At 48.8% G+C, this 19,218-nt stretch overlaps 1 protein-coding gene across 1 annotated transcript in view; it reads right to left on the bottom strand.

Annotated features, from left to right (window-relative positions):
* The window catches only part of LHFPL4 (LHFPL tetraspan subfamily member 4), a 336,997-nt gene that overhangs the window by 175,148 nt on the left and 142,631 nt on the right, over positions 1 to 19,218 (bottom strand). The gene's annotated exons all lie outside the window — the stretch shown is intronic.

The following is a 19,218-nucleotide window of genomic DNA, read 5'->3' as shown; positions in this document are numbered from 1 at the left end:
TTGGTAAACATTATCTGCGCCATCTTGCCTTTTTTTCCCCGATGCCACACTTTTTGTCGTGCGCACCCGCCATTTTAGGCGCCTCGATCAGAACCGCCCTCTGCACGCCACTGGCCCCCAGCATAGCCCTCCTCCCTCACAAAGCCCGCACTCTGACAACCCCCGCTCGCACATGCCTTGGGTCATAAACCCCTCTTCAGCGCAGCTCTGCCTCAGAACCCCATCCTGTCCCCAGCGCGACACCTCCCTTCCTTCCTTTCATGGTCCCAGGCCCTCTTTTGATACAAACCCCCTTCTCCTGTGTGCCCGTTTGTCTTCCTCGTTCCCAGGCCGACACCTAGCTCTGCCGATACTGTTCCCTGCCCCTCCCCGTACAGTAGAAAGCTTCCCTCATCAAAGGACCCCCGAGTTGATCAAAGCCCTCACCCTATGAGATCCGACCAAACCCCCACATTCCATGAATCGGCGGAATGTCCAGCTGCGCGGTAGTCATCACCTGTTGTGACCGGGGTGAGGACTTCAACTGTAAATGTGTGTGGGAACGGGCCTGAGGGGGAGATTCGGAGGATATCCTTCCGTACATCAAAGCATTGCCACAGATGTGTTGTATGTAATAAAGCAATAAACCTATGTATAAGAGGCCAGGCCTCAGAGATGCAGTTAGAGCACCTCATGACGATACCTGCTGTCTGAACTGATGTGTTCTCCTCCGGAGAGAATAAACCTTGTTTCCTGCCTTCCCGTCTCCAGCGCCTGCCTCTTCATTGATTAATAATTCGTGGGTTAAAGAGGCGATACCGCCGGGCAAATATCGATTGTCCCTTGACCTTAGATTTAACAATTGGCGTCCCAAGCGTGGGGCCCATCAGCGACTCGTGGATCCAGTGGGAGAGGTCCTGACGACAGAGTGAACGACTGCAACGATCGGGAGAGCTCTTGCCCAATAGACCCTCGTCTGGCAGCCGATCATCCGAACTTCACTGGTTCCGAACAGACCTCTCCCGAGTGATCTACGGTCCTGACTGGGAACCATCAGGAGTGCTGCGAGGAATACAAAGAAAAGAGGACGATCGGGCGCTGGATTCGGAAGACAAGAAACTGTCCACACGGTCCGGGTAAGGTCGTGTAAACACGACGAACTGCGAAATAATTGTTTAATTGTTCAGAAAATACTAGTATTACTCTTTGCTGACCTATTTGGTTATTCACTGTCTGCAAACGGAGAAACAGTAGGCTCTTTCTCCTTGCAAACAGTGAAGGATAGGTAACGCGGCCAGCGTGCCTATCTTTCTCCCCCACTGAATTGTTCATTTGTTCATGAATTGTTTTCGGGAGATTTCCCTCTCCCACACTGATTAACGTTTTTTTTCACCCCAAACTACTGTTCGCGGATTGTTTTCTGGAGATTCTCTGTCTACAAACAGGAAAGAACAGGTTCCCCTTTGTAGATAGTGAAAGGGTAGAGGACGCAGACCTTTGCGGATCTACTTATTTTCCCCACTGGTCGTTATTTATTGTTTTGTTATTGGTTCATGAGGTATTCACTGCGTGCAAACAACGTAGAATAGAAATATTCTGTCTAGTCTTTGCACGCAGTGATAAGATAGGCAGTGCTGACTTTTTGTCCTCATTGCGAGCTGTCATGTCTGTCTTCTCCCCACTGGTCGATAGCTGGTTCAGCCCGGACCGTTTATTAGAGGTGGATCATCTAGCTCCGCTGGAAGGCACCCCTAATAAAGACATGTTCATAAACTATGGATTAGTTACCATAGCCTATAGTAAACTGTGGCACAGGTATACCAAAGAAAGTCAAGAGAAACAGTGGCCACTGATAGGATCCTTCGATCTTGATAAAATAGAAACGTTAGAAATAGCCCTTCGTGATAATAAGACAACGCCTATTATGCTCGACTGCCTCGGTATGTGGCGCAAAGAAGCAATGCAACGAAAGAATAGAGACAAGGACAGAGCAGGTAAAGGAACATATCGACAGGACGACCCCAGGACACAACGTCCCGAAAGTAATCCCCCGACACTACGCACAGGACGGCCAGACTTAGGGCAAAACCAATGTGCTTTTTGTAGATATGCCGGGCACTGGAAAGCCCAATGCCCGACTCTACTGAACGTGAGTAGGAGCAGAGGACCGACAGGAATAACAGGCCGACAGAAAGGGAAAAGGCGCGAGACAAAGATGAATCAGACTGACTTGGACAGGCCAGATAGAACCACCACGTTCGATTATGCCCGATGGCACAGATTTCGCCAAGCCGATTTCAGCGACATGTTCGAGTCCTCATAGATCAAACAACGATAAGACGGGAAAACCCAGTGTAGCTCTAAATTGACAGACGACAAACCCCGAAGAAACCAGAAAGAATAACGTACACACATGATCAAGCATCCTTACGTTTAGCCAAGTAGGGAAAAGTTTAGGGTATTTCGAGGTAAGGGTTACACAAGTATCCCTCGCCGAGAGGACTAGGGATATTGCCAATGTCTGAAAACCTACTACCTCCTTCCGAACGCATCCTTATAGGCATATAACTAAAGCCTGCCCCATTGCTCTAACAAAAAGTATGCGCAGCATATAGAAATAAGATAATTATGGCCAATAACTGTTTTATGTTTGTCTTGGGTCTTTTTATATAATATTTGTACTGTCTCCCCGTCTGAGTTTGTGTGTACGTGATGCATGAATCTGCGTCATCCCTCTGCCTGTGTTACCGTGGTACTTAAACTTCTGTTAACAGAAGCTTTAGCATGGAACAACCTGGAAAGAAAGGAATGGGAAAACGAAATCCGTAGGCCACTGATGAACTTGAACTTTTATTTAACATAACGAACAAGAAACAAATAACAATACGTAATAATAACACCTATTAATGCCCTAACAACAGAAAACGTTTGAAACAAGAACGGTAAACTAGAAAATGAAAGTCAGCAGAACATTCGCCCCCCCCATTCTGGAACCTTCCAAAGTAGGGCAGGGTTACGGCTACGCCCAACCGGCAGCAACCCATATAAGGCGGGTCCTGCTGCCAACAGTCGGCCAGGAAATCGTAACATAGGGTGGAGCCGGAGGAGAGACAAGGGCCAGCGGGACCCAGCCAGGGGATCACCTTGACCACACCGGAGAGTTGTAGGGGGGGGAATGTCTATGTCCTCGACCTCTCTCTCCCCCAGTCCGGCCACGGTGGCGCGTGGGAGTTTCAGGTAGTCCCGCCACATGTCTTCCCGGTCCGGCCACCAATGGCCAGGGACTGGGGCCAACTGGATCCGGCTGCAGCCGATGAGCCAAGGAACCCGTTCATGGGGCCAGAGCAAGGGGCGTCCGGCCGACATCCACCGGAAGCCCGGCCCAGAGAAGGACGGGACACTTCTTTCTTTTCCCCTCCGTAATGGCCACAGCAGCACGACCGGCGCCACTTGAATAATGGCTGCGACAACTCTGGGGAGGGAGGGAGGTCTTGTACATACCTCCGCGAAAATTAGTCCAGGTCGGGCTGGGAGGGAGAGGCGACGCTGACGAGCCTCTCCCACCTCCACGGATAGGAGGTTTTCCAGCCCCCGGCCCAGCGCCGAACTCCTCCAGCCAGGCGGTGGTGCCAATACCTGCGTAGCACCGAACATACCATGGTGGCGCCCCAGTCCTTGCGCAGCACCGGACATGCGCCACAGGTGGCCATACTTCCGCAGCACCGGGCATGGGACTTGTGGAGCACAGGGTGTGGAGAGACCATCGTGCATGCCCATGAAAGAGAGCGGCATGGAGTGCACCGGGAGAGGGAGACGGCGCGAACGAGTCTCCCTCGCCCCCCAGGTGGGGGCACCACAGCTGCGCCCTAGCCGAACGTCCTGCTCCCACAACACGGAGTTCCATTCCCTATTTGTCCCCAGAAAGGTCTCTTCCACTCTTGCAGACTCGACGAGGGGGGCTTCTGCAGGGCCTCAAAATGGCGTCTGGGTCCACTGGAAGGCGGGTCTCGGCCGCTAGAGTAACTTTGAACAGCAATGTAACTCGGGCGCTTGCCCACCGGGGCACGAGCCCCCACCTCCGACAGCACCCCCACAGCCTTGAAGATTCTACAAAAGTCCCCGGAGCCCTCGGCCCCTGCAGGCTTCCGGTGAGGGACGACTGCCTTGATCGCTAACGAAATAAGCATGACATAGCCACTCCTTCTGTTAGCATGAATTCTCGAACTGCCGAAAAGGACTCTGGTCCAACTGCCGGTTGTAGGAAACATTTTTTCCTTGATACTACTTCCGGACCAACCCGGCCCTGCCCAAAATGGCGCCGGTAACAATAGGAACTTACGAACGCCTCGTGGTGTTTTCTTTTACTAAAAAGACTCGATGTTCCGAGATATGTTATGATCCCTTGTACACTTGACGGAAAAGAGGGAGGATTCACTCGACGAACATGTAAAAGGACCCCGTGAAAAAATGTTTTTCAAATGTACGATTCATTATGATATTATCATGTCTGACATATAACCTCGCTTATGACGCACTCCCATGGTATACCTATAGGAATTTGATTACAACTAGTCCAACTGTGTTTCCAATTATGAAATGAATGCCCCTTGGTCCCTCAACTATTCGATAGACGTTTTTAGTTCCCTGCAAATGAATGAATGAACCTTTTAAAACATGTCTTTAATCCTACAAAATAGCCCCCCCCCCCTACTGTACGCACTTTAGCCATTGCCGTATCCGGCCAACCCCGATCACACTGTCCTATCAACATGCTAAACGATTGTGAAAATAAAGGTTTTCGAAACTATGAACGGGTATTGCATGCTTTATTTAAAATGTGGGATCGGCGGGAGAGTTCTTTTCTGTGCACCCTACTCTGCTCTCTCTTTAAGGTTAAATAGAAGATGGTTGCCCAGCCCCGGATGGAGGATCGAATCTGAGACACGACACTCTGCCGTCAAATATGCGACTGACTCAGGGACTCGCGCATGGAGAAAGACCTCGACTTCTGGGGATGGGTAAAAGCGAAATGGTGTAAAAGATGGAATATAAAGGATGGGTAAAGTGAAACGATGTAAATGATAGAATATTATAAAGATACGACACTCAAAGGTACTAGGGAACAGAGTTGACCGAAGAGCTGATAAACCTTAAAACATCACAGCGTTGAAAGAGATTTAAGGACCCCGATAGTTAAATACACCTACCAACTAGAAACCTCGCGCTAAGTGCTTCTGATTCTCTAACGTTTTCCTACTCACAGCCTATAAGGACACATTGCCCCCCCCCCTTTGCTCCAGAAACCACAACCCCAGGGATTCTATCCCGAGGAGATAAGACGAGTATGAGGTAAGTAAAAAACTTTCGTACCCGTGCTTTTGATATGCTCGAATGTTGTCCCCCTCCCCTCCTTTCCCCCCCCCCCCTGCAGGCCACATCGGAATCACGACCAAGGTATGGTGAAGATCTGAAGCCTCGCCATGTCTGATACACGAAGCGGACTAACACTGCCTGGTGGCACCTAAACACACCCACAAACTGCTCTTGTACCAGAAGAGCCAATAAATTGTATGACATGATGAAAGCGATCACCCTTAATCCGTGTTGCGTGAATGGACACCTGTCACGTATGTCTGAAACTATGAGATGATGTTTGTGTATGACTGACGCGTTGACTTAACTGGTTAAAGGACCGAGAATGCAAGAAATGCGACACAATGGTGCCCTTTTTTTACTCGATGCATGTCCCCTGTACCCAGCCTAATGCTCGTCCATCCCAAACTGCATGCTTTCAACATTCTAACACGGACCCGTAATGTCTTATGTTGTATAATGCGCTGAATAGCCTATCTTAATGCACGGCCACTCCCCATGTCGCACGTGTACTATTTAGCTTGTTGTTGCACATCCCTCTCTCTCTCTTTCTCTCTCTCTCTCTCTCTCTCTCTCTCTCTCTCTCTCTCTCTCTCTCTCTCTCGCTCTTCCGAACGACTAGCACCTAAATTGGCAAACCGCCACCCCTAGTGCACCACCAATTGGCCCCAAATACCACAAGTATTTGCTCAAAATTTATCCTAAATAAAAATCACCCTGACGCCGTGTCACTACCTCTCCTTTCTGCTAAAAAAATTGATGAAACCGAGATTTGGCCATTAGGGAAAGGACAGGTAAGACGACTGAGGTTCCCTAATCTGACCCGAAATAAGGGAACTACATGTCAGCGGCTCCTGTGTTATAAAAAGATGCCTCAGATAACGCGACCTTCCCCGTCCCGAATTGTCGCAATACCCAAACAGTAAAGGTGATCGAAACATCCTCATGTTCCCGGAACGCCCCCCTGTTTCGTATCAGCTGCCCCAGACGAGAGTTATAAAACTGTCCCTCACCCCCGGTTGTAAGAGATGGGTCGATTTACGCCCTTACCACAGTTTTCTATGTCCCTAGTTGTTTTCCATAAAACCCCGGTTTTTTTAATTAAGTAAGTCAGGTTGGAAGAGGCCATGTAGAAACTAGAACGACGTTTGCAAAATTAAGATTAGACCGAAGTGAAGAAATCGTTGCAATGAACCCTGTTGAAAGTAAAATGTTTAGCTGAAAGGCAGGATGCATTGATAGAATGAAAAATGTTTAGCCTATGTTCATCTCTCAGAAAGATACCTATCAGAGCATGGTGATAGCACATTGCGTTTTTTTGATATAACGCCCAGGAGAACGGTATAGCTTTGTAAGGCTCGTACTAGGAAGGTGGGTCTCCGTCAGAAGAACTGACGTAACTGTAATGTAATAAAAGGTACCAGATCTCGTCCCACGACCAACAAACACCGAAGAAATGGTTGTGAAGGAAAGTTATAGTAAATCCAGCAGGCCCATCATCAATCATTTATATGTTAGTTGCGAACCCTAATATGACGGACGTTTCCATTTTTGCCGGGAGCTGGGAGAGAAATAGACTTATGTGATTACCTTCCTCTGCCAATTCTCTAAAGACTGTCTTTTCAAACTCATTTAAGGGTACGACTGTCGGAGGAAAGAAGGACCGGATGTGGGAGCACGTGGCCTGACTACAGACTATGGAACATCTGCGACATTGGCCAAGGCGAGACCGCGACAGTAAGGAGCTGCAGGACGAGGCACTGTTTTCGACAAAATGAGAGGAAAGGGCTGACCTGATGCCCCTGCTCGATGTTCAAATGTATGCCGAAAAGTCCCCGCTCTCTAAACTCGGTCATGAGCCCGCCTACCTGAAATTTTCCGTCCCCCTAGTCTGTTCCCGATCTGGCCCTGCTCCATCCCCCTTTTTCTCCGACCTACCCTAAAGGACTGCTCACACGCACATTTCTTTCATCTGAACCTTTTTGACAATCAACTCAAAGGACACAGGGCGAAAAGGACCTTTTTGACCAGAAACGCGAGGAAAAGGTCGTGCCCTGCAACGCGGGACCTAGAATAGAGCTGGACCCTTAGCTCCACCGCCGGTGCTCCACAGCGCCAACAAAAGACGACAAAGAATGCTGAGAACTCATTAACTTCGAACATTGACACCCTCAATCATCGTTTCTGCTACGTCTCATTTCTCTCCCAGCCACCATTGTATTAATTATGCTCCAACCAAACATGAACAGAACTCACATACGTAATGACCTATCAATTTACATTCCAAACGACTATAAGTAGCTATGAAATGTACCCAATGCTCTCACTACAGAATCATTTTTTGTCTGTTATTGCATTACTATGGCTTTCCTGCAAACGAGTTTTTCTATCGATAGACCCGCCTCCTAAGATGAAAGATTTTAAATGTAATGTTTATAACTCCTTCACCTGGGTACCTACTTCTTTTCCTATGACCACCACAGTAGACATGAATAGGAAATAGGCCAGTAAGATGTCTTGATATGTTAAAGGGAGGACTGTGGAAAATTAGTACGGTTTGGTAAACATTATCTACGCCATCTTGCCTTTTTTTTCCCGATGCCACACTTTTTGTCGTGCGCACCCGCCATTTTAGGCGCCTCGATCAGAACAACCCTTTTGCATGCCACTGGCCCCCAGCATAGCCCTCCTCCCTCACAAAGCCCGCACTCTGACAACCCCCGCTCGCACATGCCTTGGGTCATAAACCCCTCTTCAGCGCAGCTCTGCCTCAGAACCCCATCCTGTCCCCAGCGCGACACCTCCCTTCCTTCCTTTCATGGTCCCAGGCCCTTTTTGATACAAATCCCCTTTTCCTGTGTGCCCGTTTGTCTTCCTCGTTCCCAGGCCGACACCTAGCTCTGCCGATACTGTTCCTTGCCCCTCCCCGTACAGTAGAAAGCTTCCCTCATCAAAGGACCCCCGAGTTGATCAAAGCCCTCACCCTATGAGATCCGACCAAACCCCCACATTCCATGAATCGGCGGAATGTCCAGCTGCGCGGTAGTCATCACCTGTTGTGACCGGGGTGAGGACTTCAACTGTAAATGTGTGTGGGAACGGGCCTGAGGGGGAGATTCAGAGGATATCCTTCCGTACATCAAAGCATTGCCACAGATGTGTTGTATGTAATAAAGCAATAAACCTATGTATAAGAGGCCAGGCCTCAGAGATGCAGTTAGAGCACCTCATGACGATACCTGCTGTCTGAACTGATGTGTTCTCCTCCGGAGAGAATAAACCTTGTTTCCTGCCTTCCCGTCTCCAGCGCCTGCCTCTTCATTGATTAATAATTCGTGGGTTAAAGAGGCGATACCGCCGGGCAAATATCGATTGTCCCTTGACCTTAGATTTAACACCAGCACGGTGACGCGGCTGTCCCAGCCCTCATCCATGCAGCCCCTGCAGTAAATGTCCGAGGGGGTGGGTAGAAGCCCACAAAGCTACCCATCTTTAGCAAGGGGAGTAGTTTCCCTCCTATTTCACAGGTCAGATTCAGCAAAAGCTGTCTTCTCAATTAATCAATGATATCATTTGTAAAGCACACTACTCACCCGTGCGGGGTCTCAAGACGCTGGGGGCGGGGGGGATGCTGCTACTGCTCGAAAAGCCAGGTCTTGAGGAGTTTTCTGAAGGTCAGCAGGTCTTGGGTCTGCCGTAGGTGGATGGGGAGGGTGTTCCAGGTCTTGGCAGTGAGGTGGGAGAAGGATCTGCCACAGAGGGCGCTCTTCGGATGCGGGGGACTGTGGCGAGGCCGGCGGAGCGGAGCTGGCGGGTGGGGGTGTAGAAGGTAAGTCGTCTGTTGAGGTAGGCTGGTCCGGTGCTGTGGAGTGCCTTGTGTGCGTGGGTGAGGAGCTTGTAGGTGATCCTCTTGTTGACGGGGAGCCAGTGCAGGTCTCTCAGGTGGGGTGTGATCTGTTTGTGTCGAGGGATGTTGAGGATCAGGCGTGCAGAGGTGTTCTGGATGTGTTGGAGCCGTCTCAGGAGTTTGGCCGGGGCTCCCGCGTAAAGGGCGTTTCTGTAGTCCAACCTGCTGCTGACGAGGGCCTGAATGACCGTTCTTCAAGTTTCGGTGGGGATCCACTTGTAGATCTTGCAGAGCATACGGAGGGTGTTGAAGCAGGAGGAAGAGACTGCGTCTTCTGAATCCACACAGGAGAGAGCAGGCCCCCCGTCATGCCTTGAGGCTGATTGCTGTCACCCAAAATGTGAATTAGGAAAGGCCCTCTAAGAGCCCCTAGCAGCCCTCCTGAGATCACCAGCCCAGTGATGGAAGAGACCTGCCCCATGACAGTCCAGTGGCGTAACAATAGCCACCGCAGCCCTCAAGGTGCGGGGGCCTGTGCACCAGGGGACCCCTCTGGCACTGTGAATGGGCAGCGGGCCCCTGGCCTGAGAGCTCCTGCCTGGGTCCGGAGCATGGGGGGCCTCCTCGGTGTACTTTACAGGGGGCCCTCTCAAGTTCCGTTACGCCGCTGCAACCGTCCCAAAGCGCAGGTGACCACATTGACACACCCATCAACAGGTGCAACAGCGTTGGGGTCCAAGAGTCTGAGGAGCCTGCAGCCCCCAATCATGGTTGTATTTCAGAATCTAACCAGGAGATAGGGGCCACTCTCTGTTTCTGCACCAGGTACCCCAGCATATTTGATGCATTACTATGTGAGCAGCCTGGGCGGGGGAGTTTCGCGTCACACCCCTCTTTCGAGTCTGGTGTAAACATGGACCCCTCAGCAGCCAAGGGTTTGAGGTGGGTTGTGCTGAGGTGCAGAAACTGACCGTCCCAGATTGTACAAATGGGAAGATGTGGCAGGTGTGTGGTACAGAAGGCAGAGCATGTCTGTGATTGGTTGTTGAGCATTTTATTCACTTGCAGGTAACGGATTTGGTCAATGTTATGTTAGAAAGGTAGTGCCTATTTAACTCTAGTGTGTTACCGGTGAGTACTTTTTTACCTGCTGGTGTTGTTTGGAGTCAATGGTTGTATTGCTAGGCTGCTCTAGTGTTTGATTGATGTGTTGTGTTAATTATGTTTCAGTATGCATGCATTGGAGGCTGACATCCTTGTGTTCAAAAGTAATTTCCGGTGCAGTTTCTAGAAGTCAAGGTCTTGGTGCAGATTCAGTGCTTTCTTCTGCTGGGCTGTTGTCATGTTTGTCTGGCCACAAGTGTGACTGTATTTTTGGTGTGCTGGATTGTGCAGCTGCACTTTGCTTGTGAGTGTGTGATGGAGTATGTAGTCTGCCTGGGCTTGTGTGTGTTGGAGCTTGTGGAAAATGGAGAAAGTGTGAGAGTTTGCTGTGTCTGTGTCACCTGCATATTTTAGCAATCTGGTGTGGTGTATGGGTGAAGTTGTGGTGACAGGTTTTGTGTTAAAGTCTGGCCAAGGGAATTTGAGTTGATGTGATGCATAGTTACTTTCCATCCTTGTTGTTTTGCTTCTTGAATGTGTAGACTTAGGAATGACGGAGACCCTTTGTTGAAGGAAGCCGGTGGGTTCTGTGTCCTGGCTGTCACGTGACTGACTGCCTGTGATTACAAGTCCTGTACGCATAACTTTTGCATTGTGTCATTGTGAGTGTGGAAACATGTGGGGGTAGCCTCATGCCAGAGGCAGCTGCAAGCCTTGGGATCTTCGCCCATTGTGTAATGGTAGCCACAACCAAGGTGTTAAATAATTTCTCTGTGTGGCTGTTGGATTAATGTGCAAGCTAGACATATTTCAGGTGAAGTGATTTAAATGATTTTCCCTGTACTGTATGTGCAGTGAGTGGTTAATATGTGTCTTGTGGTTTGTAAGAAACGGAGATGTGTAGTAGCCGGTGCGTCCCCATTCTCTGTGGGCCCGATTCACAGAACTAACTTTAGACAAAATCCTAAACTTACTACCATTTTAGTATTCACAGAAGTCACTTATTCATTTTGGTATTCACAGAAGTTAGGAGTCCTAACTTTACTACTCCTAAACTGAGAAAAATCCTAACTTTAAGACTTTCGGTATTCACAGAAGGCATTTAGGAGTATTAAAGTTAGGAGTCCCAACTGTACTACTCTTAAACTGAGAAAAATCCTAACTTTAAGACTTTCGGTATTCACAGAAGGCATTTAGGAGTCCTAACTTCTGTGAATACCGAAATTAGTAAGTGCCTTCTGTGAATACCAAAATGGAAGTAAGTTTAGAATTTTGACTTAAGTTAGTTCTGTGAATCGGGCCCTGTATGTCTGAGCCGGTGTCTTGAATGCCGACAGTAAATGAGGTAATGGAATATTGGGGTGTGGCCTGCAGTGGAAGCTAGAAGACAGGGACCCTTGGAGGGAGGATGGAACCCTGACAGGACCTATGAAGATGCAGCTGTAACCCAAGGGGGGCCTGATATGAACGAAGGAACCCCCCTCTTAACAGAATAGCTCCAGACTGTTGTATGAAGGCCGTCCCTCCCAATAGGCCACCATCTCGGCTGCTAAAGACACTGGTTGGTTGAGAAGGTATGGCCACTGTGTCAAAGTCCACCGATTGTTCAAGAAGGATAGGTTCACAGGCTGCACCCTGGTCTCTAGCGATGGACACTACTCGTGGCATATGTCACTCCTGAGCCTGCCTCCCGTTACAGGTTCCCTACAAGTATCACGAAAAACAGTGCTTAATTTGAGACAGTGGTTTCTGGTGTTGGGCACCGGCACTCAATTGTCAACACCGACACTTATGACAGTCTGCCACATGGGGGCAGCGTTGGTCTAAATTAGAGATGGACACAACAACAGTTGTTTATTAATTCAATATACATTAAAATTGACTTATACCTGCAGCCCGAGCCATTCTTATAGCTTTGGGGGCCTCGACGTTTCTGAATTGTCACACTTGTAGGGTGTGATGTTTAGTAGTTATGGTCGGCCCGTCATTGGCGGTGCGGGCAAGGGCAACGGGCGAAGTGGGCTCCGGACGAGGGCCCTGGCACTTCATTTTTCACAAATTAAGCACTGAAACCTGACAATGGCTGACCTGGATTGTGTTTTGATGAATTTGGGCAACGAAATGAGATTAAAAGTTTAGCAACGAGGGTGGCTTTCCCAGGCGTCTGTGTGTGATTTTGACATTTTGAAAACAAATTGTAATTGTTTGACCGTTTTTCAGCTGTGGGTGATATTTTGAATTCAAGCATGCATTGAGAAAAACAATAATAGTATTGATAAAAAAATCAACCCAAGGTTTGAGAATAAAGATAATAGATGTTTAACTTAAGACATCAGAAACCACAGTAGGGCTAGCACAGTCATTGGGCCCGATTCACAGAACTAACTTAAGACAAAATCCTAAACTTACTACCATGTTGGTATTCACAGAAGGCACTTACTCATTTCGGTATTCACAGAAGTTAGGAGTCCTAACTTTAGGACTCCTAAATGCCTTCTGTGAATACCGAAAGTCTTAAAGTTAGGATTTTTCTCAGTTTAGGAGTAGAAAAGTTAGGACTCCTAACTTCTGTGAATACCGAAATGAGTAATTTCCTTCTGTGAATACCAAAATGGTAGTAAGTTTAGGATTTTGTCTTAAGTTAGTTCTGTGAATCGGGCACATTTATAGGTGAGCATGTGCCTTACCCTGCCCCAGCCCTACCGGACATATGGAGACCACAGATTTCTCTTAAAATCCACATCAGATCCCTCAGCAGGCCGGTGTGACTTTCATCCTTCCAAGGTCTCCACGCAGACCGGCAGGCCAGGGAAGAAGAGATGTGACTCAAATCATCTCAAACTGGGAAAGTATTTTAAAGAAGACCCAGAAACCAAGGAACCGTGGGAGACCTGGCCTGCAAGGCATTCCATCACAGAGGGCTTTTAACATCAAATGATGCTTGATGTACCTCAGAGCATATGAGAAGGGCCACAGAGATAGTCCCTTTCATAGAATCCAAAGACACCCCCCGTGGACAGGGGTACTTTGTGGTGAGACGACAGATCCCGGGCCTGCTGCCTGCAGCCACCTATTTTTGGACTTTGTTATGTAACCTGGCTGCTTTAGAAGGTTTGGGGCTTAACAGCAGCCCCTGAAAGCAGATACATGAATTCATGGTCCAATGCTTGGGTACATGTGCGCCTGTGCCCTCGCCCGGGGCGGCCATCACGCCGCGACACATGTGTGTACCAGCAGAGATGTGTTTGCAAGGGCAGTGTTTTCATCGAGAGCCAGATTAAAAAAGAAAGAAAAAATCCGAGAAAGATGGAGAAATGGCCTGCCGAGCCGGGCGCCTCCTGCATTGCAGTCGCCATGGAAACTGCATCAGCTGTGGCGGAGGGGCCTGCCCTGCCCCCACGGTGGCTTACCCCCAGACTCCCTCGGATTGCCTTTGCGTCCTGATGCCCCCCCAGGGCCCCCAGGACTGTGCGATGGAGAGCACGTGCCACATGGGCGCGCAGGTCGTGATGGCATCACGGTCCAGTGACGCACAGACACGTCATGCATTCATGCATGCAAAGGGGGGGAGATGCTCCATTACTTCAACACAGAATAGAACGAGCAACAGGCCCCGGTGGGATGAGAAACCCAACAGCAAAAACACAGACCTCAAAAAATAAATCAGCAAATTATTCACTTTGTTTGCCTATCTGCCCACGAGGAATGCAGCCTGAATTGTATCTCACTTCCGCCCACATGCCCACACTTTCTAAGAATAGACAGCGGTGGTATACATACCCCTAGGGGTACATTTCCACAGGGAATGAGGGTTGTAAAATTAGAAATTAGATACCGGTTGAAATTTTGCTGGAGGAGAATTTATTGTGCCGGTTTTCACATGGAACTCCTTGGAAGTGTTTTTTTCATGTTGACTGTGGTTGCATTATATCAACCATAAATTGTAAACATACACATCTAAACCTTTTACCTGTGTATTATTCATGTTAGAATGCCCTTAGTAAATGTAGGCTTGTGCTCGGAGTGGATAACGCGGGTTGTCATATTTCTTTGTGGGATTTACATTTTATTTCTAGACAAATCCGAAGTACAAATGAATCACGGAATGTTCTTGGCTTCCTTTCTTTTACCATAATCATGAAATGTTCGAATTGGTTGCAACGGTGAACCTGCAGCGTACAGGCTGGTAAACAGGCAGCGTACAGGCTGGTAATCCGGCAGCGTACAGGTTGGTAAACAGGCAGCGTACAGGTTGGTAAACAGGCAGCGTACAGGCTGGTAATCCGGCAGCGTACAGGTTGGTAAACAGGCAGCGTACAGGCTGGTAATCCAGCAGCGTACAGGTTGGTAAACAGGCAGCGTACAGGTTGGTAAACAGGCAGCGTACAGGCTGGTAATCCGGCAGCGTACAGGCTGGTAAACAGGCAGCGTACAGGCTGGTAAACAGGCAGCGTACAGGCTGGTAAACAGGCACCGTACAGGCTGGTAAACAGGCAACGTACAGGCTGGTAAACAGGCAGCGTACAGGCTGGTAAACCGGCAGCGTACAGGCTGGTAAACAGGCAGCGTACAGGCTGGTAAATCTGCAGCATCCAGGCTGGTAAACAGGCAGCGTACAGGCTGGTAAACAGGCAGCGTACAGGCTGGTAAACAGGCAACGTACAGGCTGGTAATCCGGCAGTGTACAGGTTGGTAAACAGGCAGCGTACAGGCTGGTAAACAGGCAGCGTACAGGCTGGTAAACAGGCAGCGTACAGGCTGGTAAATAGGCAACGTACAGGCTGGTAAACAGGCAGCGTACAGGCTGGTAAACCTGCAGCATCCAGGCTGGTAATCCAGCAGCCTACAGGCTGGTAAACCTGCAGCATCCAGGCTGGTAAACAGGCAGCGTACAGGCTGGTAAACAGGCAGCGTACAGGCTGGTAAACAGGCAGCATACAGGCTGGTAATCCGGCAGCGTACAGGTTGGTAAACAGGCAGCGTACAGGCTGGTAAACTGGCAGCGTACAGGCTGGTAAACAGGCAGCGTACAGGCTGGTAAACTGGCAGCGTACAGGCTGGTAAACAGGCAGCGTACAGACTGGTAAACCTGCAGCATCCAGGCTGGTAAACAGGCAGCGTACAGACTGGTAAACCTGCAGCGTACAGGCTGGTCCCACTCTCATGTTTGTTACAGATAATTGTAGGTTGGAAGGATGTACATGAAGCTGTTCTGGGAGGATCCCAGGAAACTCTTGAGCCCTTTGTATCTTTTCACTCTCACCTGATTGGTTCGTTTTATGGAGCTGTTAAGTGAGGATGTTGGAAGAAGTGGTGAGTGTTGGGCTATTTAAGGCTGGTAAGCGATGGTGTTAGGTGAACTGGTGAGAATTGAGTTATTTTAAGGTAAGGGGCCTGATTCACAGAACTAATTTAAGACAAAATCCTAAACTTACTACCATTTTGGTATTCACAGAAGTTAGGACTCCTAAATGCCTTCTGTGAATATCGAAAGTCTTAAATTTAGGATTTTTCTCAGTTTAGTAGTAGTAAAGTTAAGACTCCTAACTTCTGTGAATACCAAAATGGTAGTAAGTTTAGGATTTTGTCTTAAGTTAGTTCTGTGAATCGGGTCCGAAGAGTGTTGAGTTATATCAAGTCTCTTAACTTATGCTATTGGGGCAAGAGTTAAATGCTGAGCTATTTAAGGATGTTAGGGGGTTCAGTCAGGAGGACCATGGACCTTGGTCCATGAGAAGCTTTTCTTCATCCCAGATGCTCTGCACAACTTCATCGGTCTTGAGCGCCCTTAGTAAATTCTCAGTCACATCGACAAGTGTAGCGCCTACGTCCACGCACAACATCAGCCAAGCGCACCACCCTGCCACAAGATCACCATGCATGAACTTCTCGAAGCGCGGGCGCATGTCAATAGCAAAGTGATCTCTCAGCTACAAGCATGGCAGACCCGATCGATCCGGGCTCGGCGGAACTGGAGGCCGGCATCGATCCGCCAGACGTTCCATTTGGGTGGTCAGCGTTGGCTGACAAATGTCAGCACACAGCCCCCCTCCTGAAGGAGGTATTGACACCACTGGGGCACACTTGGATGAGCTTGTCGAAGAGCAGCGTCAACTTGGGACCCACCAGCCCACAGAGGTCAGGAAGCATTGATCGCAATGGAGACAGCAGCTCGCTGACCTTGTAAAGGAGGCACGGGCATAAGAGTAGCACAACGGTCTTTGGTTCCACCATGTGGGCCCGGGCATCCATACTAGTAAAAGTGTTACCTCAATTTATAAGACTAATATCCCCCAGGGACCACCATTCTCTGACATGCTAGAGAATGTTGAAGTTTAGAACCACTGCACCCCCCATCCTTGCACCCAAATGTGGGACTCAACTTTAGCACTGGTTGGGGGTCTGTGGCAGGTGATATGTGGTTTATTCTTGACGGCGTTGGCTAGAGGGTACCACCGGCACTTATTTTAGAGTCCTAAGACTCTTTGCCACTTCCTGACTGTCCTGGGGGTGTATTACGTATTGGCATTGTTTGAACCACATGATGCGTCTCATTATGGTGTAAGCGCTGCCCCCAGGGTAGCCGTGAACTTGCGCTCCGTAGAGGGGAGCGCCTGCAGCAGCTGCTCCGTGTTTTCACAGCACAGGCGGCACCCACTGAAAAATTATTCTTTTTATTTCCAATGGGTATATAAATAGAAAAAGGACAGAAATACGGTGATTACCATTTTATTGTATTTGAAGCCCTTTTTCTATTTCCACGAACCACAATGGAAATAGAAGTAGGACGGCTCCTCTGTGTCTCTCTCCCTGCCGATGTGCATGCACGGTGCTGGAGGTACAAGTAGGCCACGCCCTCTCTGCTGCACACACCACCTCCTCAAAAACATTTTGAGGACAGGCACTTTGTTTTGTACATGTTAAGCACTGCTGGTGATAACAGAGGTAGGCCTGTGCTGGTTGCATGGAGACATGGAATACAAACGTCACATGTATGCATCAACGCCCTCGCTCCAGAAGCAGGGGTAAAGCGGCCATGCACAAACGCCCCATCTGAATATGTTGCATATGTGCCAGCATTTTAACACTGAAGAGCAGGAGATTTTGAAAAAAAATAAGCAGAACGTATTTTCGCCATTGACTTATATTATAAGGAAGAGGTGTGGCGCCGCGGCCAGGGCGACTGACGCCGGAATCTGTGGATCACGGTTCGATCCCCGGCACCGGAGGCAGATTAGCCCAGCACCATGTGACTCGGGGCAATAGCTTGCTTAATCTTCACGATGGCCCCCAGCGCCTAGAGACCCTTAAGGGTGATTGTGCGCTTTACAAATGTGGATTATTATTATTATTATTATATTGAAGCGCCTGCAATTTAGGCACAAGGTAGCTAAAAACCACCCATTTTGGCTTAAAAAGTGGGGAGTCTCCCACCAGAACCTGTTGTCATGTATGATGTTGGCCCCTATACATGTAATAGGGAGGTGCAGCTGCTGGGCAGTGTGAGGGCTCCATACATGATAATGTGAACGAATATTTATGCCAAACACTGCACATAACAATATTAAAATCTTTTTCATCAATATTAATGCCGCGCAGCTCATCATTTATGCACCCAGAGCTTGAATAGGTAGAGCTGTTTTGCATAATAATGTCTGTTCACCGGACACACAATGCACGCGACCCAGTGGGAGCGCAAAAGATGAATTTCAGTGTTACAGGCGGGTGCACGTACAGAGCGTCCCCTCCAGGCCATGCGAGGTATTGGCCTCTCCACTGAGAGCGCCTACGGTGGAACAAGCTCTCACAATGCACAGATTTAAATATGTTTATTTCTCTTTGTTGTTTCCTCTTTCTACGTGTATTGCATTCTGCAGCAGACATAGAAAGAGGACAATGCCTCTGAGGAAGGTGTCCCCCTTCCTGCAGAAAAACAATCCAGCCAGTAACCCAGGCCCCGTAGCGCCATGAAGCAAGGGTGCCTGCATTAGCGCTAGGCATCACATTCCCCCCTGCGCCATGACGCAGGTGTGCCTGCCTTGGCGCTAGGCATCACAGGTCCCCTTGCATCATGATGCAAGGGTACCTGCGTTGGTGCTAGGCATCACGCAGTGCGCAGTGCGCCAGTGCAGAGCGACCAGGAGTGCGCTGTATCTTAGTAAATGTGGTGCATCCCTGCTCTCTCCATTTGACGCAGCGTGGCAAGTTGTCTTTTTGCGTTATGTTGCGCCAAACGTTCATAAACCTGGCCCTAAGTGCCTACTTTAGGTACCGTATTGCTTCATGTTACCTCATTTTTATCAGGCGTGTTAGGGTAATTGGCTGAATGGAAACCAACCAAGACTACACTTCCCAGAATACATCACACTGTTACATAAAAGCTAATGCTGGAACGAGAATGCACCAGTCACAAAGATGATTATACCGGTACATTCTGCTCACACATACAATTAGTATGATATGGAATAGATGTGCTCACGTGCACTGTTACTCTGGTATTGTGCAATATTTATGGTATGAAATCTTCTTCTTCTTGTGGGGTGAGGTGTTAGCACTCCTTGCTGGGGATGCCCACGCCTGGCAAGTGTGTGAACACACATAATCTGGGAATTGATGGACTTTAACAAACCTTTGCTCTATCTACTCCTACCCTACACATGGTAGGAAGATTGCTCTGGCAGGAGTAAGGGCAGATGTATGAAGAGTAAGTTGGCAACAAGTGGACACAAGTTGTCCACCAAACTCTTGCGACCAAACTCTGACTTTGCAAACTATGTACTGCTGGGTTGGTTTGTAACATCTGCAGTCACAGGAGGCTGCAGGACCGGTATTATGAATTGTAATTTGCTCATTTATGACCTCTTGGTTGTGGTTAAAAACGCAGGGGTGGTGGCCCCTACATCCAGAGCTCGCGG

This window comes from Lissotriton helveticus, chromosome 9, assembly GCF_964261635.1.
Source record: "Lissotriton helveticus chromosome 9, aLisHel1.1, whole genome shotgun sequence".
Classification (NCBI taxonomy): Eukaryota; Metazoa; Chordata; class Amphibia; order Caudata; family Salamandridae; genus Lissotriton; species Lissotriton helveticus.
The sequence above is the reverse complement of the archived record's forward strand: the minus strand, read 5'-3'. Positions and strand labels throughout refer to the sequence as shown.